The following is an 18803-nucleotide window of genomic DNA, read 5'->3' on the forward strand; positions in this document are numbered from 1 at the left end:
AAAAGGGAGGTTTCTGGCAGCAAGTTTGAGCCCATTACATTGTTCCAGATTAATAGCTGACATCCTTTCGTATATTCAAAGTTTATTCTAACATATCTAGTTTGTTTAACCATATGCCAAGCTCTGACCTTCAGCTTTATACTAACTTAATAAATAATGTATATAAAAGCTCTAAACTCACCTCTAATATTCCTATGACACCTATAATGATCATATGTAATTCTTTCCATATAAGATAATAGATGTCTAACATGCGATATTTACTTCTGTATAAGGTAGATAATTGTACATTCCATGACTACCTGTAGGGATGAGTGCCTTTTTTGGCTATTATGGCTGTTTATCCTATTTTTCATTAGGTGCTGAGGCTGTTTCTCACACTTCCTTTTTCATTCATTCATTCTGCAGAGGAACCTCATTTCCACCTCTGGGAACAAAATCCCCTTAGCTGAAGATCATATTTTTTCATATACTACCCAAAGCTCATGACCAGGTAAGGATAGGAATGTAGATTGACCAGTAAACAGAGAGCTTCATCCAAAAACTAAGCTCCTGCTTCACCACCACAGACTGATGCAGCGACTCTAACATTGCGGTCGCTGAGCCAATCTGTTTGTCAATCTAACCTTCTTTTTTTCACTATTCACTCCTGAATAAAATTCCAGACAAGGGCTTTCTCCTCCTCCTGAAGGGACCATCCCATTTTTCCTGGGAAAGAAGCATACTCTTAGACTTGGAGGTGCTGATATATATCATAGCAACTCAGCAAATCCCATTTTTCCAGTCCAGAGACACTGGCCTAGATCTCCAAGCAACACAGAAGAATCAAACAACCCCAAACATGTCCAGTGCTTTCAACATCTCTGGCAATATCATATCCTCTCACTCAGCCTTGCCAGGTTTTTATCCTCCAAAATAATCTCAGCCACAGAGATGGACTCCAAAACACCAGCAATTTCAGGCATTGCTTCTTGAAGGGAAGGCATAACCACTGGGTTAAAGAGTTCCTAAAAGTGCTCCTTCCATTGCTCAACAATATCTCCAGTACAGTTCAACACTCCTATGCACTCGCTCAGCAGCTTGTGTGTGGTCTCGTCTACCCTTCCTGAGACGCTAAACGGTTTGCCAGAATCTAACAATAATGGAGCTGATATTCAGGGTCATTAGCTAACTGGCTACGATAAGCTGTGGAAATTTCTAAAACATTTTAAAGCCTTAAAAACCTTTTGCCACAACTGACTGTGTTGCTGAACAATACACATGGCCTATCGTTTGAGTTTGTGTGTAGCAGTGCGGATGCTGTGGACATGCACAAAGAGGGAGCTACATGGGATACAGCGTGGGCCACATTGGCTCTGCCATAGCAGTCAGAACAAAAAGGTGGTTTCTGGACAGAACACAGCATGACCAAGCCTGAAAGCACTGGGGGATCTTGGTGTTGTTCTGAAAAGAAGTGGCCCACTATGGGAACTGGAGCAATTGAAGCCGTAGGGCTTGATAACAGCAGAGCAGTGGCTAGTAAACACATTATCTACAGGGTCATTTACAGTTTCACTGCCAAACACAAAGGTCCACTGCACAGAGGTACAAGATCCAAGCCAATACTGACTGTATGGAAATACAGTTTATTCTAGAAAAACAGCTATAGAAATGGACCAGAGAGTCTGACCAGGTTGTTCTGAGATATTATATGATTCCAAATAAAAGGAGGTGGAATCCACTCCATTTGAAATAGAAGAGACTTTTTAAAATGACTATGTGTGATGTGAGTGATGAACAAACACAATGCATGTTTCCACATTCCAACTGCTGGGGAGCATAGCTGATTTCTCTGCTTCCACAAAAGCAGCATGATATAGCAGTTCAGAGTCGTTCTCTTTGAGTCAGCTTTAGCACCTTGGGTGTTCACAGAATGTGTGAAAGATGCCCTAGAGCCCTTGCAGTGCCAGGGTCTGTGTGTACTCCCGTATCTGGATGACTGGCTGATGTGTGGACAGTCCTAACAGGAAGTGACACGTCAGACAGAGCAGCTGATCTAACATGTGCAAGCTCTAGGACGAAAAGTTAATTATGGAAAGTGTTATTTAACACGTGCAGACTGTGCAGTTTGTATGCATGAAGCTTGATACAATTCATTTTTATTTATATATTGCTTTACAGAAGTCTGGATGTAGATTTAGATCCTTAATGAGTAAACCAAAGCTGACAGTGGCAAGGAAAATGTCCTTAAGACGACATGAAGAAGAAAGCAAGCATTTTTGACAGAAGATTAGGATTTGTTGATTATAGATGCAGCCAGAAATTGTGTCACGCAACCCATATAGACCCAGATAGAGACTTTTTTTTAGCAGGGATGGTGACAGAAGCACCTCAGTGATAAAACAGGGAATACCATTTCAGTTTTAGCTGAATGCTCAAGGATTGTCAGACATATCACAAAGGCCTGTATCAATATTAGTGACTGGAGCATGTGTGTGCACCCTGAGGCAGTGTGTGTTTTCTCCTTCGAGTGATGCCCTTGGGTGTTCTTCCTGCAAAAATGGAAAATGTATTGACAGATACCTCCAGCAGTCCTGGGGAATTCCGTGAGGAAAAAATTAGAATTAAAAAAAAAGATGGTAAAACGGGCTTATCAGCATATCAAAATTCTCAAAATGAAAGCTGTGCATGAAACCACCCCTGGAGATGATTCCATTAAGGGATCAACATGGGTATTATTCCATTAAGAGGTCAACATGTTTTATTTAGCCATGTTATTTGCACTACTATTGAATGCCATTTTCTTTATGTGAGCATCTATCTACTACTTTTTCAACAAAAATTAAATGTTACAGAAAAATGTTTGTATGCCAGTAATATATTACATAACAGACCGCATTTTACACAAAAAATGAATGAAGGCTGCTGGGATTTGCATGCAAAAAAAGAAGCAAGTGTGACAGTTAAAGTCTCCAGAAGAACTGTGGGTGATTCTCAGAAAAATTTACCAGCCAATTTTCCTGTAACTCTGAACAAATTGTACCTGACAGTACTGATGTTAATCCCCCCCTTTTTTAGTTTTTAAAGCAAAATGTTGTCACACCAAGTACTAAATTACTGTTTACTGCTCTAAAGTATTTATTTTTTATGAGAAACTTTATTTTTTAAATTTATTTTTAATGAGAATCACACAGTTAAATTCCACAGCATTAATGTGTAGCTAATAATATAATATTGGCTTAGACTTCAAAACCCTGTTTTACAATATAGTGCAGTTCAGTAGGGAACTCTTTTTCTTTTAATTAATAGGGCTTGGTGACAATTAATATGTGCCCTCTCCCATGTCATTAGTAATACAGAAGACAAATGGCCAAGGCCAATCCATGACCATAAATTAGACTTGAGGATTAACGAGTCTAGATTAACATAATTGAATGAGAATAACTTCCATCTTTAGATCCCACTTTTTATTAGGTTGTTCAGACAGACCTTATATAATGCATTGAAGCAGGTAAGAGGTTAAACTTACGTGCACAGTGTTAATAGGTTAAACTTGAAGTGTACAGCAACTCTTTCCTCTTTCCTCATTGAAGTAGCCAACACAGTCTCCTCATTTTTATCTTTTAATAAAAATGCATAATTTTGGATCTTGGCTACTTCGAGCCATTGGGAAAAATCAAGGCAAAAAAGGCAAAAATGATATACAAATGTGGGAGGGTCTGATGTGACAGGCAGTTTGTCAGTCACTTTGGAAGGATGGTGATTACATTTTGCTCAGGTAGAAGATTTTTTTTTTTGCCCAGGTAAAAGATACAAGCACGGTCTAAACACAGCATCCCCCAATTGGCAAAAGATTAAATATTGATTATGATGTTGATCTGGCTAACCCTTATGTAGCCACCCATGTCCCAGGAGGTGGTTAACTCAGATAATATCATCAGTTAATACCTTCTGCTTTGTGACAGGGCCAGCTCCTCTGCTCGTGTGAGCATTGCCCATTTTAAGGGCCTTAGCTTCTTGGCTACTGAGAAAAAAAATCTAAAATAAGCCTAGGTCTGAAATTAGCAATTGGTGTAGCTATAAGTAAAATACCTACAGTATACAAACAATATTTGCCTTATTTTTAGGAACAGTTTTAGTTTTTCTGGTAAATTCTTTTTCTGTCAGTGATTTAATTTAAATTTTGCAAACCCACACATCTGAAACTATTAAAAGTGCTAAATTCAGGAAAAATATTACTACCGAACTACTGAACATTAGTTTAAGCAAAATAATCTTCTAAACATGTAATGTATAACATAGATTTTACATAACTATATAAACTCCCATTTTTACTTGCTCAACATTTCCTTGGCTTCCAACATTATCAAGGCACCTATATTATGGCTGGCTAGTTTAAATGAGGCTATTTTAAATAAGCCTGGATTTTATTAGCTTGCTTCATGGAATACCCTCCTGGATAATGTGATAAAAATGTTAGATACTCTTGATATTATGGAAAAAACATTTAAAGATTTGCATTTACAAAGTATACTATTCTTTAAAAGTTTTCTGCTGGCCCCTTTGCTGAATTTGGGAAGTTGTTACGTAATAATAATAATAATAATAATAATAATAATAATAATGGTAATATGAATATGAATAAGAATATGAATATGGGTATAATATATCATAATTATTTCTGTGGATAGAGAATGCCTACTTCCTGTAGGGAAAATATTAATGCATCTTACATTATATTTTCAAAGAGGATGGCCTCAATTAATGTAATATAGCCATGGCCATTTATAGCCAGTAATAAATTGGTTTGGGAAATTGCTGGGATACTTTATTTACAATTATTCTGCATATTTCAAAGGACACATCACATATGGAAATACAAGTTTTAATGATGTCACAATTTATACCAATATAGCCTAACACTGATCCTACAACCATTTCACATTTCCTTATCAAAGGATACTGTAATACCAGTATATATTCATTCCTGTGAGGTGCTGTCATATTGCAATGAAATGAGCAAGAATGGGAGTGAATCTTCAGAGGCAGCGTAGAGATTGACAGTAAAGGGTTTTGGAAGCTCGATCATAATGAGTCATACTTTGAAGGCAAGTGCTGCTGCCAGAAACATCAGGGCTCAGAGCCAGGAGCCTCCCTGGAGGCGGTTGAGAAACACATTTATAATAGTGATTCTAAACTCAGTTGTACTTGGCAGTGAGAGTCATGCATTAGTTTATTACGGATATGTTGTGTAAAATTTCACCAAAGTGGCCATTAGAAGATTAACCAAGAGTTGTATAAATTGTAAATGCAAATCCTTAAATGTTCAGGTATTTCTATGCATTTCATGCAAGCAGAGTAATTTACAATTTTAATACATTAGCCAGGAGTATTAATATAATGTTTATGAGGGAGTGACCAGTGGTGTACTGTGTGTGTTCTTATGTGTGTGTGTGTGCTGGTGGGATTAAATCGCACCTACTGGAAGCTTTCATACAGTAGGTGGTATGCCGAAAGTCTTGCTGAAGAACTGATGAAAGCCTGGTTTAAGAACATGCAAGATCCCAGGTGGGTGCCATGGAGACTACAGACATCAGACGATTATGCAGAGATCTGGTGACTGGATAAGGCGACTGGATATGGGGAGGGCCAACATATCTGCCAACCAGATAGTGTCTCAGGTACTCGGTCTGAGTAATAGCCTGAACTGTTTCTTTTGTACCATTCCTAATGAGGTATGGAAACCATGGGGAATCTAAATCTTGAGTACAAACAACCTAGTAGTCCAGACTGAGGTCATCCTACTATTGGCTTAGAACATTAGACAAGAGAGGAGAGGAAGCTGGCCCTGAAGGTAAGAGACCTACGATCACAATGAGCCTGATCGCCACCAACAGTTTTAGGCTGAGGGGAATTTGGCTTGCAATAAGTGGGCAAAAGATGGCCTCAAACAAGACATTTCCACGGGCCTGCTCCTGAAAGAATTCGAAGGGAATCCCGCCTACCCCAGCAGACACTGTTGGCCATCCAGCCTGTTCCTGCAGAAGGTTTGACCAATCCAGCCTGTTCCTGCAGAAAGTTTGACCAATCCAGCCTGTTCCTGCAGAAGGTTTGACCAATCCAGCCTGTTCCTGCAGAAGGTTTGACCAATCCAGCCTGTTCCTGCAGAAGGTTTGACCAATCCAGCCTTGTTCCTGCAGAAGGTTTGACCAATCCAGCCTGTTCCTGCAGAAAGTTTGTCTTAATGAGACTTACATTACTGTATGTTACTTGATCAATTTGAATATGTTGTTGTAAAGGTATTTTTATATGAAGCTTATATTTGTGATTTTTGTCATCTTTTTATTGCTGTTTACAGCTATATAAAAAAATCCTCTTGGAATATTTGGTCTTATTTATTGCTAGTTTGGTTGTTTTTAATAAGTGTTAGTAGATTTGAAAGTATTGATAGCAGGAAAAATAAAAACACTTTCAACACTCAAGAAAACGCTGAAGAAAAGAACGTCTTGGTTCACAATCATTTCTGTCACACACTAAATTTACATTAGCCCGCATCCTACGTCCGTGCCCAAATTTCCAGCAGTTAGGCTCAGTGAAATTCGCAGTGTGTTCAATTCGCAGTGTGTGTATTTTTTAATTTCATGAAGAAATGTATGATGTATCCATAACAAAGCACAAGCATAAAGTGAACTGATTTTACTGCAGATTTTACCAGTGTAGAGCTGCTAATATGGCAGGATCATTGAAATATGAAAGTAGTTAGCATTTGCAGCTAATACAGTATTTAGGTTTCTTATATTTATGTTAACAACCGCCATTACAATGTGCCCTTTAGTTCCAGCCAGAGTTTCAGGTATGACTTTTGATCAGGGACCTGAATCTCCACACACCCTGCTATAAGCTTACCCCCAAGGTCAGTGAGTCCTCTGAAAGATCAATCAGGTGACTTATCACTTAGGTCTTTTCTGTTCCTATTGTGTCTTTCCATTAGTCTATGTGTTGCTCCTCAGGCTGGCCGTGATCGCACTGAAATCATCCACTCACTCATGAATTTGCAGTGCCGAAGGTATTTCTATGGTACTGTAGTGGTGGAGATATCAGCACACATAACCCTGGGGAGCAAGGAAGTTTCCCTACAAGTGTTGGACCCTGGTCTCAGCAAGGATTTCTACCACTACCCTATCTTGAGTGCTTTTATCCAGTCCAATTTATCACTACCAGCCCCAAATTGTTGTTAGGGACACTTATTTTCATTCATGTCTGTTAGCCTATATGTCTGTATGTTGCTTTCTACTGTGGACTGTGTCTTCTTAAAATAAATATGTAAAATTTGCCTTGCATTTGTCTCCTGAGTCTGTGCATTTTTTATTTATTAATATTATTTTTTTTTACATTTTGTCTGTCCTTTCTACAAAATGCTCTCCAGTGATTTTGCAAGGTGAAGCTATTTATAACTTGCCTGTCACTGTCATAAATAAACCCATTTAAAAACAAAATTATAATGAAGAACTATTTTAATGAAAATTAACTCCCTGTATCTAATGTCTATATAGTCTAGCATAACACTCTTAATTAACCCACATTAATATATAGCAAAGATCGAAGGAGTTATTCTTGACATATTTTTATTAGAAACTGGGCTGAATGGATCATTAAACTACCCTAATAATGAGTTTGAAGCCTCCCCACAACCCGCCGCCCCCCTACCCGTTCCCTATCCATCTTTCTCAGGCTTGTTGCCTTAGTGATCGGGAAGGTGCTGGAGACAAACATAAATATAAAAGGCAAACAGCTGTGACATGACTCAGCTATCTACCAAATAAGGGACCATACTTCAGTTGTGCATGCTGAGCTTCTCTAAAAATAAGCTCCTTCAAACCTACACATTTTTGTTATTCCTAGCTTTCATTTCATATTTCTTATTGTTGTGTGTCTTGAAGCTGCACCCTTCATGTGTACTCTAAGCAAACAGATAGAGCAGTAGAGCTTTAGAACTGATGGTGAAATGCTACTCTTATAAGCAATTCATTACACCAGAACATTTCTTAGTCAACAAAGAGTACCCGAACGTCACAGTGCTATCCATTGTGCGTTTGTTGTCTGTTTTGTAGCATTCTTCTGTGTGTTCACAAAAGCAGATAATTATAGCTAAACATTTGAGGCAACATTTTCCAGTACCTGGGGCTATAGGCTGTAAGGGCAGTGTTTCTTTATTGGAGATTACCTAACAATCATGGCCAAATCCCTATGGGTCATCATATTAAAGAATACTATAATCACTAGTAATATGCATTGCAGTCAGGGAACCCACTGGATGTCACTTTGCCTGGGTCCCAAACTAGGGGCCACAACCACATATGGGGTTGCTTGATTTCCAAAGGGGGTCGCAAGAGAAACTCACAATCTCCTCTTTTGTTTCATTCATTAATTGTACAAATTAATACCAGAAATGACCGATTTTATGTGCTAATATTTTGAAATGTTACGGAGAGTCACATTCAAACATGCCATAATTAAATTAATAGGGTACGCACTATTTTAGTTTTTTTTCTATATCTGGACACGTTGCACAAGCATAGGAATTCTGCAATAAAATTGGACAAATTTCCCCGTTCATCTACCTTCGCTAAACAAACTAGCGTTGTGTCTCAAATCTAGTACATAGTTATGTACTATTCTAGAACATTATTGAGTACAAAGACTAACCAGTTTTGCTGTTACAGTTGGTGTTTGAATTTTAAAAACATCTCATGCCTGCAAATGTCCCGAAAGGTCTGTTTTGAGTGCCAGTCTTCTGGATTTTCTAGATTAGTAAATACTTTTGAATGTAAGGTCAGAGTTTTGAGTTTGCGACAGTATGACAGCAGTCACGATCAGGGAGGAAAGTTTTTTTGGGGGGACACAGAGCTCTTACATCACTGTGCATGGAATCGCTATATTTTACAGTTGGATTTTAGAACCTGACAGACAGAATGTTCTGGCTCTGATGCACCATCTAGTGAATGCTGCATTTAATCCTCCAGATATACATAAATTACACAGGTGAGTGTGTGAACAATGGCGCCAAACTCTGACCCTACAATCTGTGTGCCTCAGCAGAATTCATCTGACCGGACTTTCTGTTCTTGGCTGACAGAAGTAGCACCTGACATGGTCTTTGGCTTCTGCGAAAATCTGCTTCAAATCAGTTGAAAAAAATTGCAATCTCCAGTCACACCATACGGAGGAGTATACAAGATATGTCTGAGGATGGTAACACATTAAAGCAAATAACGATTATACACTGCAACTAGACAAATCAAATGATTATTATCCAACTTTATTAAGCCTATGCAATGAATAATTATTATTAGTATCAGTAACATTAATATGCATAATCAATATGCATTTCTTCCTTATTTCCATTTGATAAACAAATTTAGTATAGTGTGGGGTTGCAACTTGTCCAACATAAAATTTGGGTCCTGAAGAAAAACCAGTTGAGAAGCACTGATATAGTGTAAACCAGTTGGCAAGTTTGCTAACATCAGGCTAACTCTTATATTAGGCTATATAACTAGGCCTAATCAGTTCAGTATCCTAATCATTCTGATAATATTCCATCTTTCTTTCTGAAGTTATACTCATATTTATGATAAAAGCTGATCTGAAGATGCTCCATGCAAAAACATCACAGCAAAATTCTTAAAACCCCCAGAGCCATTAAAAATATTGTTGTAAGTCATGCAACAATATACTTAAAAATGATATTTAGAAAAAAATGTAAAAAAAAACAAAAAAAAAACAAAGGCTGGAGCAATGCAGTCATCAGGATGCGATGAGAAACTTGGAGCGGTAATTTGGAGCGACTGCTCTTCCTAGATGTGAGCTTATTTCTAACATATTCATTAGTGTGCCTATGGTTGCACAAAAAGCTAATAAAACAAAGGGTAACAAAAGAAAGCAATATGACATATGTAACCAAAATAGACCTACAAAATATAGGCTATATAATTGAATGTATCTGTAGATGTTAGCCAGCTACCTAGCTAGTTAGTCTAATTAGCCTCTTACCTTTCATCCCTATTTTTGAGCATAGACTGGAAAATGACATGCCTAATCTTAAATGATTGCGATTCATGAATGCTTTAGACTACAGGCCTAATCATGGTCTCTTACCAAAGAAGACACTTAGGAGTTTTTGGTGAAGTGAAAGCAAGCAGCAGTATAACTGAAATTAAAACAACATCATAGAAGCTTAAGATTATTTTAAAGACTATACACTGCACTTAAATTGCACTTAACTTGAATAAAACACACAAAAAACAGCCTACAGTATCTGTGCCAGTTAAGAGGTTCTAAATAAGCTATTTCAAAATAGTGAATAAATATCAATGTCTGACATGAACAGTTGTTAACTTGTGATTCTTAGCTCTACATTGCTCCTTTTCTGCTCCTCTTCTTTGTGCCTCTTCCTGCCTTGTACACCTGATAATTTTGTTCTTTTTTCACTCATTGTTTCAACATACCATGAGGATCCAATTATGCGTAGAGTATAATCGCGTAGTGCTAGCGGCAGAACTAATACGTATGGTAACGGTGCCGGCATGCATAACTAATGCGTTATGGCGTTATCATAATCAGATCATGATGCAGGACAGGCAGTGTTTAAATTAGTCCAACATGACATTATCAACTCATAATTTTTTTCATTTATGTCAACTTTATGTTATTGAAGCCATTTAAATTTAATCAGTATTGAAAGGATGTTAACTGGCACCATTAATGCTGCTCAGTATATGGGTAAAGCAGGGCACAGTGATCTCGTGTGGCCCCCCTCTGTCATTTTGTGCTCTATAGGCAGCCGCGTATGTCGGCTATGCCACAGGCTGGCCCTGCTGACAGTCATTGTAAAACTAGATGGATATGAACTCTCCATGATTGCTACTTCTTTGTGATCTTCTGACATTAGTCACATTAGTTATCTTATTTAGTTAAGTAAATTTCAGTTTCTGTACTTTTTGCATCACGAAGGGGCCTCCTGTGTCTGCCTGATACGATGTGACATAAACCTTTTGCCAAATATTAGTAAAGTGTGCTTTTTTATATCTATTTTTAAAATAGTGGGAGCCTTGAGGAGGTTCAGGGGCTCTAAGTGATCACTTATAAAGCTTATAGCAAAAAATGGCCCTGGTATAGCACATTACCTTGTGCTGATAAAAATGACCAAATTATTCATCCCACTTTATGCTTATTGTGTTATGCTTATTTTCCTTCACAGAAAAGCCAGCGCTTACTGCCACCTCTAATGAAATCCACCACACGCCTCTTTCCACAGGCATCCCCTCTTCAGGATGCTCCTTCTACAGCTTCCATAAAAGCTCTATCTGGTGTGTAAATACTAACATTATCAGAACAGCTTGTATTTAACACCATCAAAAGTGTTGCTCTGACCTGTAAAGTCCAATCAATTCTAATATAAACTCCATCAGGCACCTTTTAGATAGTCACGTTCCATAGTAGACTCAGTTCAAAGATTGATGACTTAAATCTAAGTCTGAGGAGAAAATAATGTAGATAGTAAACAGATGAGTCACTTAAACACAAAACTTGGTTTGTTATGAATAATAGGGAATGATAAGGACATCTGGTGTAATTCTCTGATACTACAATAAGGAAATTTACGGAGCCAAGGATCAGTAAGGAACTCTGTCCTTTGCTTATTTTTGCCTTTCAGGGCAAGTTTATCATAGTGCAAGTTTATCAAAGTTTATCATCCTGAACTCAAATAATAAATAGGGCCAAATAATACAACTGTGCAGTTCCCTTGATAAAATCTCTGTGAGTACTGAATAGTAAAGAAAAATGGAATGCGAGTTGGAAGGAATATAAAAAATCTTGCCTTATGTGTATTTTTCTCTGGTCTTACAGGAAAAAGAGAAGAGCTCCTATAGAGCAGCTTGAAGTACAGAAGTGTAATGCTTCTGGAAATGCTCAGGAAGCTCTCTGAGCTAATGTGGAGTGACTCCTCAAGCTCCGTGCTCCTGCTCCAACCACTGTCCCCAGAAGAGGTACCTCTCGCACCATTGCTCATTTTAAACAGTTTATCATCCATTAAGCATACTGAAGCTATTGCAGTTAGCATCTTTATAAGTCTATGAACAAAAATACAAAAATAAACATATCCACTGTATTTACAAAGGGTAATTCATAAGGACTTAAATATCAGTAATTAACTTTTACATTTGGTGCCCCATACTCCATGGGGACACACATCACACACCACACACCAGAGCATCTTTTCAGGTTTGCGAGTTCAAATCCCGATGATGCCACAGCCATCTGTGGCCGGGAGTCCAAGAGAGCAAAATTTGCCATGCTCTCAGGGAGGGAGGGATGGCATACCATCTCCCTTTTCAATCACATTGGCACTAGCCAATCATAGACATCTATGAGCTTGTGTGCTTGGAAGTGGGTGGATAGCACTTTCCTCCGTGTGTGTTACGCCGCCCCCTGACATTGCATGAGCAGCAGTTCAAAAAGATGCTGGCTTGGAGGAAAGACGTGATCTCCTTTGTCCTACCTGGTTGTAGCTGTTGGTGGAGAAATCGGGAAAGAAATAGGGCGTAAATTGGGGGGAAAAGAAGAATGAGCAGTAGAGTATGGGTTTGTTTGTTTGTTTGTTTTGTTAATTTTTGCATTAAATACCTGTAGGCTTCCTCACCCAAAACATACCTGGTTCAGGTCTGTGAGGCCTTGAAATATATGAGAATGTGCTTATTTAAGCATATTAATTAATCACTTTTCTAGTATTTTTAGAAACTCTGTTTACCAACATACCCATGGACTTTCACAGGCAGACTTTAGAAATGGCAGAGGACTTGGGCTTGGTGTGAGAAAATGTACAGATGAGTGAGCAAGTTGCTATGGTATGCTATTCTATGTTTGTGCCTCTAAGTGTGACTTGCAGGTTCCTGTTCCTGAACCATATCCAGGAGTGACATTTTACGGAAAAATGTGAAGAATGTATCCTTACAAATCTTGCATCTTTTTAACCTCTCTATCAGCAGCCTTGTTGGCAGGAAACTTACATAGCCTTAATGGTTGATTAGTTAATGTGACAAGGACTTTACCTGTTTTACCCATTTTACATAAAATTTGGTCTTACGTATTACAGTTATGTCACAGCTAGCATTGTGATATATTGATTTTTTTTTTTACCTCATTCTTTTCCTGAACGCGAGTTCAGAACACAGAGATGGTAAAGGTAACATGGAGTTTTCCTCACCACTGCTGCTCTTTTGGGATTAAGGCACTGGGTAAAGTATATTAGCAAGTAAAATCAGATCCATTAAGTGTATTGAGTGTGATATTGCACTGCTTAACAATATTTAGGTGTAACACACAGTCATTTAATCCGTATAGTATTGCAAATAAACTGTATTTTCCATGAAGTTACGTGTTGCTGGTCTTTACTGCAAGTTCCTGGAAATCTAACAGGTCACTTTCTAAGAAATCTGGACAGAAATTGTTTATCTAAAGTCACAATATTAGAATAACATCCAAGAGACACATTTCCTTTATACTGTGAATTTCACAGCACACACACTTACATTTCTGACACTTAAAATAATGATTGATTCTCTTTCTTTCTTTCTTTCCTTCGTTTCAGATGTACATAACCAGGTAAACGGTTTGAATGAGGGTGATATAGGTTTATACTTAACACTATTGGGGGTTTGCTGTTTTCACTGATAGTTCAGATGCTCATGATTATCCTTGATATATTTAGTTCTATTCTTTATTGTTTTTGAAGCTGTGTTATAGGCATGGTTACACAGCCTGCCCAGATTTACAGTTTAGTTTTTTGCTATATAAACTATGGCCAAAAGTTTGTGGACGCCTGACCATCACACCCATATGTAGTTCTTCCCCAAACTGTTGTCATAAAGCTGGAAGCACACAATTGTATTGAATGTCTTTGTATGCTCTAGCATTACAATTTCTCTTCACTGGAACTAAAGGTCCCAAACATGTTTCAGCATGACATTGCCCCTGTGCACAATACAAGGTCCATAAAGACATGGTTTGCCAAGGAGTGGAAAAACTTTAGTGGCCTGCAAAGATCCCTGTGCTCAAGCCAACTGAATACGTCTGAGATGAACTGAAATGCTGACTGCACCCCAGGCCTCCTCACTCAGCATCAATACCTGACTTCATTAATGCTCTTGTGACTGAATGGGCACAAATCCTCACAGCTACATTCAAAGATATAGTGTAAAGCCTTTCACTGTTATAGCAGGAAAGGGGGGATTAAATCTGGAATGTAATGTTCTACAAGCACATTTGATAGTGATGTTTTTATTTTTTTTTGGCCATATAGTGTATTTATGAAATTTGCTAAACATTTATTATCGTCTTGCTTTATTCTGTGTTGTGATTATAATGTGAATTGGAGTGCATTGGAGTGTGTTACACAGCAGCTGAATTTAGCAACTGAATCTTTCTATTTGGCTACATAAAATGTTGCACTGAGAACATGCTGTTTTTTTTTCTTGTCTACACTATATAGACATAATATTAAATATTATAAACCAAAATCTTGTGCATCATTATAGGGATGGCTGTTGCCACTAGATTTTACATTTACCCCTAGACTGACTTGTGTAGATATGACATAAGTGAGGAATCTTTACTATTTAATATGTAGGGTGGACAATTTGCAGGAAACCAAAGTTTTCCTTATTCTCAGTCACCCACAGAGACCTGCTCTCAAGAAGCTCCTCACAGCTCCACGGCGCATACTTCAACTGCATTGTCAAGTGTTTGTTTACCTTGTCACGTGTGTGTTTTGTTTTGGTTCATGTCTTGTCTCCACCCGTGTCTTGTCATTGGTTGTCTCCCTAATGTGTCATGATTACTCTCACCTGTTTGCCCCTTGATTAATTTGTGTATTTATAGCCCTCATGTTTCTTTGTTCATCGCAAAGTATACACTCTGTCATTGTGTACCAGTCGATACCAAGCCTTCCTGTTTGTCTAACTGTTTTTTTTTAATCTAGTTTTTGCTTTCTCGTTTTGTATTTCTGCCTAGTCCAGTTCATGTTGTTTGCTCATTGCCTGACCCTTGCCTGTTTTTTGACATCGTATTTGGGTTACGTCTCTGTCTTGTTTGCTACAGTTAATAAAGCCATTGAGTATCTCTACTTGCATCCGCAACAGACTACTGACAGAATACTTTGCCTACAAATGGAGTGGCGTCACACTAGAATCATCATGCCAGCTCTCTACTTGATCCATTTCCCCCAAAGATGGTTCATGGACACCTCGCCTCCCTTCAATGGCACTAAATTTGAACCAGATGGATTTCTGCTACAGTGCCAATTTTATTTTGAAAGCCTGGTGGACCCCAAGCCTGAGGAGAGAGAATGGCTGCGGTTCATGTTGTCCCGGCTAACCGGTCAAGCACGCTATTGGGCTGAAAGTCTGGTCACCCAATGGCGTGCTTGACCGGTTAGCCTGAAAAACACCACAGAGTTTGTTAACCCTCTAAGAAGGGTGTTTCAGCTGCCCAGTTTTTTTTTTTTTGTGTGTGTGGGGAAGAACCTTTTCGCCGGCCGAACCAAGTCAGCCAACCGTGAGTGCCTACACGAAGGGGAGGGCTGGAGACGAAGGGGAGATGAAAGCTCTAGCCAAGCTTACAGCAGAGGCAGAAGAAGCGGCTTCCCCAGCCGCGCTCCCAGAGGCCGATGAGGTGGCCTCCCCAGCATAGATCCCTCCAGAGGCCAATGAGCCAGCCTCCCCAGTCGAGCTCTCTCCAGAGGCTGACAAGCTGGCATCCCCAGTTGAGCTCCCTCCAGAGGCCGAGGAGACGGCCTCCCCAGCTGAGCTCCCTCCAGAGCCTACGGTGTGGCCTCTCCAGCAAAGCTCCTGCCTGAGGCTGATGGCACGACCCCCCACGTCTCGCTCCTGCCTGAGGCTGACGGCACAGCCTCCCATGTTTCGCTCCTGCCTAAAGAATAGTGAATTCAATTTAAGAGATTTAAATTTTTCCGCCAGATTCGAATGTAAACAATTTGAATTTAATTGAAAAAAGGGTAGGTTTTAATTGGTGGCCAGGCCTCATTCATTGTGACCAATGGGTACAGATGAGCATGGAAGGGAACAGAGAGACAGAAAGGACCCTAGGAACTCATTTGTTAATCATCAGGTTCTCATCCCTGGTTCTGGAGTACACCCAGTCCTGCATATCTTAGTGTGTTTTCTGCTCATAATTCACTTGATTCAAATAATCAACTAATTAAAATCCCTCAGAGTTGAAGTGGGTGTGTAAAAGCAGGGAAAACATTAAAATGTGCAGGACATGGGGATACTCCAGGACCTGGGTTGTGAGACTGTGTATTAATTTATAGCAAATTAATGTTTAATAATAATACAACAATATGCACTTACAGTCAGCTCTTTACTTTTGTCGTGCTCTTTTGAATTAGACTCCTAGGTGGCGCTGTTGGGGAGCCGACCTTATTCTGTAGCAGCAAGTGTTTGCATTTTTCAAAGAAAGGATACATTTTCCAAAATTTTGTATATCAGGACTAATAAATAATATATGGAATTATAGGTCATTTCATTTATACAGGTAAATAGTAAGAGTGGCAAACCATATTTCTTACTCATAATTTTACCATGAGAGGAGTTTGGATTGCTGGCTCAAGACTGTCAATTAGATGAGCATTCTGTAAGCTATGCAAAAAAAATCGGTCTTTTGAGACATAAATTCAAAGTATCCTTTAATGCATTATGGTGGGAAATAATGCACGTCCAGTATAAATGCAATGAAGTTAGACAGCACTGTGTACGTTCAAGCAGGTCTGGGATTGACCAATCTGTGCCTCTTGCATGATCTGCAGCGCGCATATGCAACATTTTGATTATGCTTTACGAAGCTACCAGATCTGTACTGTGCATGTGAGTAATTTTACATTAGTGTACATTTTGTAGCATTTGAAAACAAACACTGTAATTCTGCAGGTGAAAATGTGTTAGAAAGATGAAAACGTTCAATTTTTTCAAACACTGCAAAAATATCTTGCGACGGAAGAGTTGTAAAAGGTTGCTAGGTGATCTCTCTCTCTTTCTCCTCTCTCTCTGTCTCGTTCTCTCTCTCTCTCTCTCACTCAGTGAGGTGAAGGTATTTGTGTTTATGAAAGAAGTGGAGAGTGTTTTTATCCCTTCTTTTTTTACCACTGTGTTAGCAGCAGAATAAATAAGCTCAAGATCAAGTTCACCCTGAGCTGGCTGGTTCCTCTAGTATCTAATAACTATTATGAATGATTTAGGCTGAAGAAAAAATATGCAGGAAAGATGTGTAGGTATGAGACTGAGGAATGTAAGTGTTTTAAGGGGTTAAATTGGCAAAGAAATCTTATTACTTTCCATTATTTTTAAGATATTATCATGCTCTTAAAAACGTTATCGTCTTGTGCTGTAAAATTCGTGCAAATATCATATTCACTAGAGTCATGTTCCTTTAAACATCCAAGTTCTAAGTCAAATTTATGTCTCTCTGACTGTCTGTCTGCAGTTCCTTCTCATTCAAGTCACAGCACTGGAGCCTGAAGAGGGATATATATACATTTAAAAAAATCAATTTGATATTATTCTAGTTTTGAGCTATCGTGAGAGAACAGATGGCTTTATTCAGCTTTATTCAGTGGGTCTTAGAAGAAAGCGTTCACCTCAAATCTCTATTGGTCATCTGATTTTGGAGTGGGAGGTGCACTGAAAGTTAGCCACGCCCATTCCATTGAAGCTGGGTGTGTCCTCTGACATGGCGGAACAAATGAAGCTTAGTGCAGCAGGAGTTAGGTACAGGAGTTAGGCAGAAAGTGGAAACAAAAAAAATCAGAAGAAGAAGCTGGTGAATAAGAAGCCAGCTTCAGCCTCGTCACCTAGTTATCTTTTTAGACTGCTAATTAACTGGATGGAATGAAAACATTTGTATGATAAATAAATATGTGTGAATGCATCTAGAAACAATTCAGTAGCTACCCATTATTTTTTGTCAGCTTTTTAATGCGACTACAATACAGTTCCCCTTCTGCTGAGCACTCGACTCTATTCGTTCCGCCATGTCAGAGGACGCTCCATCATTAATGGGGCATGCGTAGTTAACTCACAGAGCACCTTCCACTCCAAAATCAGTTGACTAATAGAAATTATGGTGAATGCCTTCTTCTGAGATCCACCCCCCCATAAAAAATGTGCCAAAAGTCAGATTGCAGAAAAAAGATTGCAGAAGCAAAAAACTGCAACAGAAAAAATTTAGCAAAATGAGAGTGTGAATCAGAAGCAATCTTTCTGAAAAAGCAATCTTTTTGATTCTTTGAAGAATCAATGATTTGATTCTCATTATTTACATTTGCAAAACATTTTTTACATTTTGATCATTAATATTTTGCTTGTGGATTTTTATTATTTTATTTGAAAATTTTTGCACAAAACTAATATATTTTTACATTTTTAATGAATATTTATTTAATATTTTAATTAAATTAAATGTGTGTACAATTACTTATGTTACAAATACATACTGTATGTATACATACAGTCCTAAATTATAGCTGTGGAGTTTAAAAAAATAGTGTGGTCAAAGCTTAGGGTCACAGAATATTTATATTGTCAGTTTGGGGTCATTTGCCCAAAAAGTTTCCTGTCCTAGTCCCTAAGCCTGTAGGTGTAAAACATGGAAATAGTTTTTCAGTAAAAGAAGTCCAAATAAAAGACATTTGGCTTCCAAATGTATTTGGATTGTTATCTGCTCAAAAGCAGAGTTATCCATCTTTTCGC

Source organism: Pangasianodon hypophthalmus, chromosome 17 (assembly GCF_027358585.1).
Source record: "Pangasianodon hypophthalmus isolate fPanHyp1 chromosome 17, fPanHyp1.pri, whole genome shotgun sequence".
Classification (NCBI taxonomy): domain Eukaryota; kingdom Metazoa; phylum Chordata; class Actinopteri; order Siluriformes; family Pangasiidae; genus Pangasianodon; species Pangasianodon hypophthalmus.